Source organism: Acomys minous (genome assembly GCF_964271855.1).
Source record: "Acomys minous genome assembly, chromosome: 1".
NCBI classification, from domain to species: domain Eukaryota; kingdom Metazoa; phylum Chordata; class Mammalia; order Rodentia; family Muridae; genus Acomys; species Acomys minous.
The window spans coordinates 36,667,883-36,680,701 of NC_140483.1; the positions used below are offsets into that span (position 1 = coordinate 36,667,883).

At 48.7% G+C, this 12,819-nt stretch overlaps 1 protein-coding gene and 1 long non-coding RNA gene across 6 annotated transcripts in view; one reads left to right on the top strand and one right to left on the bottom strand.

Moving 5' to 3' along the window:
- LOC311592454 overlaps positions 1–11,883 on the bottom strand; it is a 33,056-nt gene extending 21,173 nt beyond the window's left edge. Inside the window, exon 1 of one of the 2 annotated variants that reach the window (XR_014777418.1) lies at positions 10,881–11,883. This is a non-coding gene — a long non-coding RNA (uncharacterized lncRNA). Of the gene's footprint in view, positions 1–10,801 lie in introns of both variants that reach the window. The other variant, XR_014777419.1, reaches the window with a different exon arrangement.
- FAM163A (family with sequence similarity 163 member A) overlaps positions 1–12,819 on the top strand; it is an 85,885-nt gene that overhangs the window by 32,371 nt on the left and 40,695 nt on the right. The gene's annotated exons all lie outside the window — the stretch shown is intronic.

Consider the following 12,819-nt stretch of genomic DNA (forward strand, 5'->3'; position numbering starts at 1 on the left):
GGCCATGATGGGGCCTTGAAAAATGACAGGCTGTCCTTAATTCTTCCCTTAAGTTCCAAGGAAACAACAGGAGTTCCCTGCCCTTAGAGTTACGGGGAGGAGGAGCGATGGTCCGGAAGAGGTTCCATGCCACATGACCTGGCCTCCATGCTACAAGCCAGGAAGACACTGATGACCACTGGCTATAACTCAGGTTCACCTTGGATCTGGGGTCTGAGTGGGGGTAAGGCCTACAGCTGCAAGGGCACGGAGAAGACTTGTGGTAAGAGCTCCCAGGTTTCCAGAAGTACTACTTATCAACTCTAAAGAGAGCTGCAAGGGATATGGCCTGATTTCTGGGGGGGTGGGGGGGAACTCGAGGGAGGGCAGGGGGGGACAAGAACAGGAAAGGGAAGAAGCCAGGTACACAAGAGCTCTAGGTAGCTTGTCTTTAACCTAACAGCCCATACGGGTCTGCCTTGCGCTCTGTCCTTGTCCGCTCTTTTACTCGGCTGCTGACTTGTCCCATCTTCCGAGCTCTCAGTATAAGTTCTGTGAGATCCTGTCCCTGCCCACACATCTACACAGCTGCTCCGGTGACAGCCTTGCGTGGGCGTTTCCTGGCTTACAAGCCTGCAGCCCAGCCACCTCTGCTGCTCTTATTTTACTCTTTAACTCTGACAAATACCACACTTTTCCTATCCAAGCAGCAAGCCCTCTGGACTTGCCCCCCTCTGGCATCAGCACTTTCATTCTCCAATTCTGCCGTCTTTGGTACCTACGCTGCTCTACCTGGCCATCCCATAGGTTCTGTCCACTCTGTTGTCCCTGGAATTCTCATCAATTTCCTTTGAATTTCTCCTGTTCCTTACTTTACTATGTGTGTTCAGTCTCATTTCTGAGAAGTCATGTGATCGCCTTCTCTGTCCCAGACCTGGATCCCCCCCCTGGATTCAATCTATATGCCACCAGGTCAACATCCGCTCTGCCAAGTCCATCCGTTAACCAGGTAGTTGTCAAGATACGGCCCTGGTCTAGCTTCCGTGACACCTGAGACCTCACTCTTGGGCCCACTCAGCTCCACTGTTTCAGAAGCTCTCTCGGCTGGTGCGCGGCAATCCATGGTGAGTAACTCGGACACACACTGAAGTTTGAGAAGTGCTGTTCTGAAACCCAGCTCAGGGCATCTCCCCTCTTCTAAAGTCCTAAAATACCTTATGTAAGTTCAGTTCAGATTCAGCCAGATGTAACAAATGGGGAAAGCACTTGAGCCACACAAGGATGCATTTTGAAGAAGTCAGACCACGGTTAGTCTCCAGCTGAGCCGGTAGCTCTGTGGTGCCCCCAGGAGCACAGGGTCAGAGCATTTCATGCCGACTCCCAGAGCACAGATCCTTCTCATCATCAAAGCCACCTTCTGGCTCAAGAGAGCTGTGATAACCCGATCCATCACAGGCTAACACTGTCTAGGAGAGAAAGCGTGAGAGTCAAAGGGGAGCCTCCTCCAGCTGTGTCAGTTCTTGATAAAGCAGCCTTCTGAGAGATCCAAATAGCACTTTCACTTAAAAGCAGGCCATCCCAATTTGGTCACGTGGCTGTACCAGGCACACACTGCGGAAGCCGGGAACCATGGTCTATTGTTTTGGATGGCAATATGCCCAGCTAAAAAAATTAAGTTTCTCTCAAAAGGTTACATACCGTATAATTTAATTCCTGTAATATTGCAAGATGGCAGAGTTACAGAAAGGATTAACAGATCAATGGAGAGAGAAGGTGACCATGGCTATCAAAGGATGGCAGGAAAGATAACTGAGCATGGTGGCCCATCCCCGCACTCAGGAGGTCAACAGTTTGAGGTCATCCTTGGCTACACAGTGAGTGTGAGGCTAGCTCGGGCTTCTTGAGACCCTGCATCAAAACAGCAAAAGAAGAACATGACAGAATCCTGTTATGAGTACTGGCTGTGTAGTGGTCCCCAAAAATCTACATGTGTGACATGTAGCATCGAGCTAGATACACATATACTCCTGGCATGACACTGAGCAATTGTTTGTAAGACACCATTCAAAGCAACTGGATGAATCTTTTTCTATATTGTTTCTCATAACTGCTCATAAATCCACAATTATCTCAAAACTAGAAAGCTGGGGGTGGGGGAGGGAAACTAAAACAAGATCAAGGAAGGATTGATGGTTTTGTTTTGTTTTGTTTTGTTGGTTTTTCGAGACAGGGTTTCTCTGTATAGCCTTGGCTGTCCTAGACTCGCTTTGTAGACCAGGCTGGCCTCAAAATCGTCTGCCTCTGCTTCCTGAGTACTGGGATTAAAGGCGTGCACCACCACGCCCTGCAGAAGGATTGATGTTAGAAGCAGCTGCCTGCCTCCCCCAGAGCTCTAGCCCATCCTCCTGTCAACAATCCAGGCTTCTGAGGATGCTCAGATGCTTCCTGATTATACCTACTGAGCAACTTATACTTTTTCAGGCTGCCATTGCTGATGTGGAGGCATTGCCACCTGGAGGATGGGCACCAAATTGCCATTAGAACTCAGGGCTCACTGCCCTTTTCACCTGAAGAGTCCTATGGAAGCAAAAGTGGCCCCAGCCTTCACAGTGGTTCTCAACCTGTGGGTCACAACCCCTTTGGGGGTAGCATATTGGATATTTACATTATGATTCATAACAACAGAAAAGTTACAGTTATGAAGTAGCAGCAAAAATAACGTTATGGCGGGAGGTCATCGCAGCAAGGGGAACCAGCTGCATTATAGCGTCTCAGCATTAGGAAGGCTGAGGACCAATGCTTCTGAAGCTTTCCCACTGAGGAAGCACTGGTTCTCAACGGAGCAGATGACCTAACAGTGAAAATGTCCTCCACCTGATTGAAAGGGGCAGAGAGCGGACGGACTGTGAGCCCGAGGTGTTTCTCTAGTGACCTCAAGGACACCAGACAACACCGAGACATTTTTTTGGCAACTATTAAAGAATTCTGCCCTGTCACCTCTCTCCGTGTCTGTCCCTTGAAGCATTCCCTGGCACCAGCTGCTTCCTCGCTCCTGGGCGGCTTTGCTGAACCTGACTGTGTCCCCTGGGGCAGAATCACACTGCTGCCAGGAGCTTCTGCTCAGACAGAACCCTATTCAGAAGCTCTCTTTGAGACAGGGTCTCCCAGTGTTCCCCTGTCTAGCCTGGAACTCACTATGTGAGGCCAGGCTGCATTCAAACGCGTTGTAGTCCTAGGTCTACCTGTCACCATGCACGAGCCTGTTTTTGCTCAAAGGCTGCTAAGGAGAGGTGATTGGGGAAGAATGTATGGAAAAGTAGCACCTCAATGATGAAAGGATTCTGCAGAGGGGGGGGAGAGGGAGGGAGAAAGGGAGGAAGAGAAGGAGGGAAGGAGGAGGAGATTGTGGAAAGAGAGAGAAGAGGACAGGAGAGGAGGGAGAGGGGAGGAAGGGGGAGGGGGAGCGGAGAGATGAGGAGATGAGGGTCCAAAACACAGGTAAGTAGAGGTAGAATTGATATAAGCACAGACCCGGGGGACTAAGGTACAGAGCCAACATCAGAGGGCATAGAAAAGAACACAAACGCATCCAAGCTTCCTGGCACAGCACCAAGAGCAGAGAACTTATCCCTAAGGTGGGATAAGCCCACGAAGGCAGATGCTGCCAGCTTATGGGCACAATGGCGGCTAGGCCTGGTGCAATGCAAGAGGCCCCCTGGACCTCTTGGCCCTGAGCTCATGGAATGGGGCCGGAAGGGTAGGGGTAGATGTTTGGGGTTTACTGAATTCTCTGAACTTATGCACAAGAATTCTATGAACGTGTGTTTTTCATACAGGCACAGCCATAGCTTTCATCGGCTTTCAAAGAGCTTCCACAGCCCTAAATAGCTGAGAATGACGTCTGGTGATCTGAGAAAAGGGCCAGGATGTGAACTAAAGTGGGGAGGGGAAACAGGATAAGGCCCAGGAGGTCTAGGGAACTAATTAGAGCTTAAGAGGAGGTACCTAGCTTTGGCAAGTGAGCTGAGCTGGCACACACAGTGCTGGGCCTCCCACATCCCAGTGCGTAGGGATGTCCTGGCTTCCTCTTGGCCAGGGCAGAGGACATGGCCAGGACACCCTGCTGCTTCTCCCAGCTCTGGAGGATGCTCCCCTGCATGGATTCCTGCTAAACTAATCCTTTAGCTTAACTTAGTCCCTCCCCCAAGCTCAGGGTGACCTTCTGTGTACCCATAAACTACCCATCGTACTGGGAAGCGCTTCCACAACCCTCTGCAGCTCCCCTGTTACAGATCCAACACACATGTCATTGGGGCTGCTGTCTGTCTTGACACAGTTGTAACCCCAGTGATGGTCTGGCTAGCACAGTGTCTGGTGTATGGCAGACACTCAATATTCAGTCCTAATTGGATGAATAAAGAGACAAAAGGATAGGTTGTCATTGGGTAAGGACGTATGCTCCTTGTACGGAGAGTTTTGAGCACCCAGGAAAGGGGTTGGAGTGGGTCATTAATCCAGCAGGAAAGAAGATGAAAATGTCCGCAGGTTTGTGAAGTAACGCCACAGAGGTTAAATCTAGGTTGAGCCGCAGAATATCCCAGAGGGTCCTCGACAGGGAAGGGTCACCCTTATTAATTCTCTGCTATAAATAACAAAAGCAGATGAAGCTGAATAAATTCAACACAGAGAGAGCATTATGGAAATGTTTACATGTAAATATTTGTAAAAGAGATGAGCCATGAGTAGGCAGTAGCAGAGGCCTGTGTTTAATTTGCAATCTAGTCCATAGGCCAGCATTCTACCCAGGGAATGCCGCTTACTCAGGGCCAGAGCTAGCAAAAGGAGAGGCACGTGTGCCCTGAGCAGAAACCATCTGAAAAAGAAACCGCCTCCAGCTTTGCCCAACTTACCGTCACTTGTTCCCTCCACACTAGTGTATAGGAGGTGTGTGTGTGTGTGTGTGTGTGTGTGTGTGTGTGTGTGTGTGTGTGATGTGCGCGCGCGCGCTGGCCCTGGAGTGTGTGACTCCTTCCTTTCCATAAGGATGTCAGCTCTACCCTCTGCCTGGCTAATTATCACATTATAAGATGGCTTTTCATTAGCAATGCTGACGGCCGCCCCTTCGGGCTTGGTTCCCCGCCCCAATTCATATAACATAAAATGACTTCTGTTAAGTGTCCAGCTCGGTGGCATCTAGTGTGTTCACATTGCTGGGCAACAGCAATCTCTACCATCGCTCTCATGGAGACTCCATGCCTACTCAGCAGTTATCCTATCCTCTCTATGAATTTTCCCAGCATGGAAACATTGTGTACATGTAATCATATAACATGTGAAATCTTGCACCTGGATCCAGTCACTCAGAATAATACATAGGGATTCATCTGTGTCATAGCACGTGTCACAGTGCCGGTCACTCCTTTTCATTGTGGGATTGGACTCCATGCATCTAATGATGTATATCTTTGTGTTATTCATGAGTCATTCTGTCCTGAACATGTATATAAATATTTGGTTTTTCTATATATTTGCCTAAGAGTATAAACCCTCTAAGATTTTGCCCAAAAAAAATTTAAACATGAATTTAAATTCTCCCAGAATATTTTCCAAAACCCCAGTGAAAAGAAATATTATTTATGATAGGTTTAGGGTTTTGTTTTTCATTCTTTTTTATGACCAAAAAAAAAAAAATGTTGGGTTTTTTTTTTTTACATAAGGTTTCTCCTCTATGTAGCCTTGTCTGTTCTGGACTTGCTTTGTAGACCATGCTGGCCTTGAACTCACAGAGATCCGCCTGCTTCAGCCTCCCCGAGTGCTGGGATTATAGGTGTGCACCACTTCACCTAGCTTGTGACAATTTTTTAAATGTAAAAATCCTTTCATCAGAAAGCCACCCTAATCTCTAATTCATTAAACGTAGAAAAGCAGAGATGAGCTAGGCTGGTCACAGAGGCCAGGAGCTGAGTGAGTTTGACCTCTGGTTGTCCCAGAGCATCTGAAGACCCTAGACCAATGGTCCTCAGCCTTCTTAATGCTGTAACTTTTAAACACAGAGCCCCCATCTCCAGCCCACGAGCAGAGAGCTCCCTGTCACTGCTGCCACCAGAGGCCCCACTTCCTGGCACAATGTACGTGGATGTTGGTCCTCAGATTATTCTGAGAGACACACTAAGAGACTGCTTCTTAGTGGGATGTGTGGCATACGCACATTTAATCCCAGCACTGGAAGGCAGAGGCAGGTAAATCTCTCTGAGTTTGAGTCAGAATGGTCTACATAGCAAGTTCCAAGCCAGCCATGGTTACATAGAGAGACCCTGTCTCAAAAGCAAAAAAACAAAGAGCAAAAATTGAAAGAAGAATCTGCTTTTTGTTACCTAAGCATGGCAGTATGTGCCTGCGTACCCAGTACTCTGGCAGCTCAGTAGGACCACTTGGAGTTTGGGACTAACCTGAGCTACACAGTCAGGCCTTATCTCAAAAAAGGGAAGGGGTTGGGAGGACAAGTTCTGACAAGAGAGCTCAGTTAATAACATACTTGCCACACAAGCATGGGGACCTGAGTTTTATCAAAGACCTAAGTTCGATTGCCAGAGCTCATGTAGAAAATGCCAGGCTTGGTGTCATGTCCTTGTGAGCTGAGACAGATCCCCAAGGTTCACTGACCAGACAGTCAAGCCTACTTGTCAAGTTTCAGGGTAGTGGGAGACCCTGTCTCAAAACAGGAAGATGGACAGTGCCTGAGGATGATACCCAACATTGTCCATTGTCTTCTGGCCTCTACACATATGTGTACAAGAGCCTGTGACTCTGCATATACATGTGTGCCCACACACACACACACACACACACACACACACACAGAGCCCACACATGACAAATAAATCTTTGATCTGGGATTTCTTTTCTTTCTTTCTTTCTTTGTTTTGTTTGTTTGTTTGTTTGTTTTTTGTTTTGTTTTTCGAGACAGGGTTTCTCTGTGTAGCCTTGGCTGTCCTGGACTCCCTTTTGTAGGCCAGGCTGGCATCGAACTTGATCTGCGTTTCCTAATGATAGGAAGAATAGCAGCATTCTGCGTAAGGCTTGAAGGAAGGCTAAGGTGGCTGCGGCCAAAGGTGCAGGGATCTGTGTAGCTGGACACACAGGCTGCAGCTCAAAGGCCTAGAGTCAGCATCCACGTGCCCGGCATGGGAAAGGGGAGTGAGGCAGGGCCTGGATTCCATTCCTGTTGCTGGGGGAGGGGCTTAAGGGTTTTGTCAATGTGTAATGAGGCCGCTGTGACTCCTATGGAGCTCTCAGCCTGCTCCTTTAAGGGGATGCTTCTCAAGACCTGAAAAGAAGAGCTGGCTCTCCCCAAACCCTGGCCCGTCTGAGCTATGTCTCTCTTTTGCTTGGCTTGCTGAGAAACTGAGAGGCGAGCAGAAGTCGCATCCAGCAGTTCTCTAAATCAGCTCTTCCAACCTGCCTGTGGCCTTATCTAACTTTCACCTGATACAGAAGCACCTAAAATGCTTGCAATAATGTAAAAGAACAGGAAGCGCCTTCTCCTCTCACAGTCATGATTTCCTGCTGTCTTCCTACCACTGACTCTCAGCCTAGATCCAGAAAAAAACCCAGATCAGAGCCTTACTCATCCCCCTGTTGGTGTTAGGTCCAAGAGGAAACCACCCCAGAGCCGACCGGAGGAAAGAAGGGGAGCCCACAGCCTGGTACAGCCACTGTCAGCTTCAGTTCATCTGCTTTATGGAGCCAAAGATACACCAAGCATGACCTCCAGCCATGAGGCACTGCGGAGGGCAGGAGGGCATGGGTGCTGATGAGGGCACCGATTTCTTCTTCGGTTTTGCATAGAAGTGGAGCATAGCGTGACCATAAGCAGAAAGGAGAAAGAAGTTTTTCTAACCATAGGATCCGGCAGGGGAGGTGGGAGGAGGAAACGAGCCTTTGATCTGGGCTTTGTGACAAATGGTGGAAGGGAAAGGCTGATGTGAATGAGAGGGAAGGATTGGGGATCTGTGGCTGGACACACGGGCCATAAGTTCAAAGGGCCGCAGGGGTGAGCACTGCACATCTGTGTGTGAGGCATCAGGGACGACAGAGAGGCAGGAGGCAGCCAGAGGCTCGTAGTAAGGCCCAGTACTGCCCATGCCACCAGCTAGCACTGTCCTTTTGAACCCTGTGGGACACAGCTAACCAGCTAAGCATGAGCTTAACGCAGGCTCTGGGGGTAGTCACAGGACAAAGGAGAAAGAAGGCGGACTCCATAAGACAGGGACCAAGTTAAGCATCAATCATCCTCCTGGCTGGAGAAGTCTTTAAAAGGCGCAAGCAAGGAAGCAAAGTTATCCTTTGAAAAATCATTAAACTGAGCACTCTCCATGCACTCCTATACTGAAAAGATAACAAAATACTAACAGTGATTTTCTTGAGTATTAAGAATCTGGGCCGGGCTGTTGTTGCCACTTTGGGGGTGTTGTGTTTTGAAACAGGGTCTTGCTATGTAGCCTTGGCTGGCGTGGGACTCACTATGTAGCCTAGGCTAGAACTGAACTCACAGCAGTGCTTTTGCTCCTGCGCCCCAAGTGCTGGGATAGCAGGTGCGTGCCACCATGGCCAGCTCTGCGCCCCGAGTGCTGGGATCGCAGGTATGTGCCAGCTCTGGGTGTTTTTATGTCTTCCCTGTGTTTTGCTTTCATGGTATTGTTAGAATCAGAGTCAATAAAAGATAAAAATAAACAACAGTGTTATCCTGGCAGGTCTGTGGAGGAGGAGTCAGACTGTATCAGAGCACCAGCACAGGATGAGGAGTTAGCCTAGGCTGTTAGGGATGAGGAGATGAGGAAATAGGGGTGAATGGGCTGGAGCCTCAGGAATACCCATTGTCTGGAGCCAGAGCAGTCCCAGGAGAGGCCAAGGGCCTCCCACCCATCACCACCCCTGCTCCCTTAGGACTTTAACGAGGCCCGCTGAGGCTGGTGACTTGGATGGCTTTACAATGGCACAGAGCCAGTTTCTCCCACAGAGTCCCAGTGGGACAGGGTTAGTGAGTCTCAGGGCAGGAGCCCAGGTAGTGACAAGAGGATGTTTTAGTCAGAAGAACAGGCTGAAAATGCTACAGGGAGCATGGTTTGACTTCTGGACACATCGGGCTGAACACTGAGTGGTGATAGACATTCCTGTGTCCTGCTCCCCCGATCCCGGTGCCTTTTGGTATCTTGCCGTATGGAACAGATACGTTTCTGTTGTTTTTAAGAAGAGGTCACAAGGCCTCCAGAATGACAAGTGGAACTCTAAGGCTGTGAATTCACGTGTGGCTGAAGCTTTAGTTAGAGACCTGGTTTGACCACCAGCTGATCAAATCCACTCCGTGTACTGATGTTTTACATTGATTTGTCATACTATAGACAGTCTGTGTGATAGGTAGAACTGCTTGGAGGCATTTTATTCCATAAGAATACTATACATCATATGGAGAGTCATATGTAGCTGTATGCTATTCCTGATATGATAGTACTGTTTCTTTCTGGAAGATAACAATTGTTTTCGCAGAGAATGTATACTCTGAAGAAATGCCCTGGCTGTGACCCAGTGCTTGACACTTGGCTCAGCAGCCAGAGCACAGGCCTAGGGGGCTGAGGCCAGGCAGGTTTGTACGAATATAAGCCATGGCACAGGGCACTGGGTGTGGTGGCGTATGCCTTTAATCCCAGTACTTGGGAGACAGAAGCAGGCAGAACGCTATGAGTTCGAGGCCAGCCTGGTCTACCAAGTCCAGGACAGCCAAGGCTACACAGAGAAACCTTGTCTCAAAAAAAAAAAAAAGACATGGATGGCATAGGTTCAAAGGAGAATCCTCCACATGATGGGCCAAAGGGGCACCGATTTATGCTATACATAAAAATCTCAAGGGTACTCATAACCAGAAGGAGAAAATAATCTGTAAACTCAATCTCACTTCTGTTCAGAAATTCCGTGTGATTTGATTATGCCCTGTTATAAGCACATTAAGGAATTGTGGATCTTGGCTCCCAAGTGTGAAATGGAAATTTTGAATATAAAGCATACTTATGAAAAGGTAAGCAGAGTTATTTATCAATGACTGTAGTCAAGACAAGATCTCAACTTAATCCATCTGATTTAAGGACGGTGCCTGCCCCAGGATTGCTTGCACTGACCATCTTTATGGTTTCTTAGGTTTGCTGAAATGTTTCACCCTTCATGCCGAATCAACGAAGCTTCTTAACATTGGTCAAACATGTAAAGTTGTATCAAGTAGACTAGGGCTGCACTCCTAGACTTACATCTTGGCAATGAGAGGACAGAAGACACTTCTTAGTCCTAAGTGTAGCAAAAAACCAGGAACTTGAAATAAGTTTTGGTGCTTGGAGATCTCAGAAGAAGAGGCAGGCATCCTGTGTGCATCACGCAAAGGCTGTTTAGTAACCAAAGTAGAAAGCAAAGCATATACACAAGATGGCTCTCAGAAGCAGTGGTTTAACAGTGGTGGACCGTAGCTGTGAGGGAGAGGGAAATGGGACGCCTGCTTCATGAATATGGAGTTTATCTGAGGGTGATGGGGTTGTTTAGAATAAGGGGCGATTGCGTGCAACCCTGTGAGTATCGAACCCTCTGCCTCCTCATCTAGTTCCAGAATAGCCAACGGCGCATGCTCTTGATTGGTTGACTGCTTTGACTCCCTAAGAAAGGGCTTCAAATGAGCAGGCTTCACGTGAGCAGGCTCCTAGGAATTGGTGTGTGGTTGGCCTGTGGGCCCTCAGGATGGTTCCCTGAGGCAAGAGTACCTTTTCTTGGAGTGAATCCTTACCTCCAGCTTGGCAGATCCCTCTGGGATTCGTGGAAGGGAAAAGTGAACGCGGGGAAGAGAAAAAAAAATGATTCCTTGCCTTGAGCATGAGTTGTTTCCAGTTGCCTGCGATGTGCACAAATTTGTTTATGCCGTCAGAGAAGCTGTGGGCCAGCTGCTGCTCCTTGATGCAGGGACGTTACCTCTCCCGAGCTGACTCCTGCGCTGCCCCAGGGAACGAACGCGGCATGAGCTCAGGGTGCAACGCGCATCCCGGACAAGGACCAGGCCCCTCTGCTCACGGATATAATCAGCTTTGATGGGCAGAGGCTGGGGCTGTTTTCTTCCAATTAGAGCTGTTACAGGATTCTGGCAGGGACAGCAGTGGGCTTAATTCAACAGACCCGGGACTCATTGAATTAGCGAATGTAGAAGGGATGAGGAGGGCGCACATGGGAGGGAACCTGGGGTAGCAAGAGGGTAGGGGGAAGGGTGCCCACACGGGATTGGTCAGGAAGGACACAGTGAGCCCTGGCAGTGTAGTCAGGGTCACCAGGCAGGCCAGGTGAGGCAGATATCTTTTGGTACTTGAAAGTTGGTGGGCGTCGTGGGCGTCTGGACTTTCAAAGGCCCGTTGTCTCGGCTTCTGGACAGTTTTGTGTGTCCTTTTTTCTTCCTAACAATCTTCCCTCTTGCTGCTATAAGTCGCCCCAATGGGCAGCCTTCTGGCTTGAAAATAAAGAACGGCAGAGAACCGGCCTTGAAGGTTCCGAGTCTACATCTTCATTTTGCGGGGGCGGGGCTGAGGTCGTCGGGGCGGGATAGGGGGCGGGGGAAACCGTTTCCTAGGAAGATTCAGGAACTTGTCTGAGACCACCTAACCCTTCAACGGCGATGTCAACGTTGCAATCCAGCCTCCCACCCCTACGTGGCGCTGTCTCACCATACTCATGATGACCGTCCTCAGAGTCTATGTTCAGACCTGGGATTTGCATTCCCAACCGCCTGAAACCCATTCATTAAAAAACAGAATACCAAACTCAAGTCCACATAGTCTCAACTACCCGTAGAGGAAAACACAGAGAAATGGCTGTTGTTTCTGGCTACAGAGATGATTTCTGTGGATAACAAGTGTTAATAGTGGCCCATCCTAGCAATGGCCTTATGTTGATCAAATTGTGAGTCCACCTCTGTGTTGCTAAGTGACTGTGACATTTTTATAAAACTCTCTGGGAAAATAGTTTTGACAATATTTCCTTTTTAAATGTAATCTAAAAGCTAGGCGTGGGGGGGGGGGGCTCATGCTTGCAGGCTGGGGCAGAAGGGGGGGGGGGCTCATGCTTGCGGGCTGGGGCAGAAGGATTGCTGTTAGTTTGAGACCAGCCAGAGCTACATGGTGCAACTCAGTGCAGAATGAAAGTCTTCCTCAGAAAGAAAAATGTACATTAAAGAGTTGCAAAGGTCCTTGATGGGGGGTGGGGTAGGGTGGGGTGGGGTGGGGGAAGGGTGGGTGGCTAGGTGGCTAAAGGATGCACTGTGCAAATATGAAGGCCACAAGTTTGAATCCCAAGAACCCACGTCAAATCCGGGCCCAGAAATTTATGTCTGTAATCCTAGGACTCCAACAGCAAGATGGGGAGGTGGAGACAGGAAAATCCCCAGAAGTCTGACTTATAATGCGATGTACATCAAAGAGATTGTGCCCCAAAACAAGGGCAGGCATCTGAGGTTGTTCTCCAACCTACACACCCACATACACTGTGGAGTACATGCATGGACACACACACACACACACACACCACTGAAATTAAATAAATAGAATTGCTAGAGATGTAGTTCAATGGTGGGGTATCTGCCCAGGGAATAATGGGGGAGAGAGAGAGAGAGAGAGAGAGAGAGAGAGAGAGAGAGAGAGAGAGAGAGAGAAAGAGAGAGAGAGAGAGAGACGTCAAATTCTAATTTAAAATAGCTGGTCAGATGGTCAAACACAATTATCTTTTCTATACTTCTCAACATCCCATTTAAAAAATAAAGGGAGG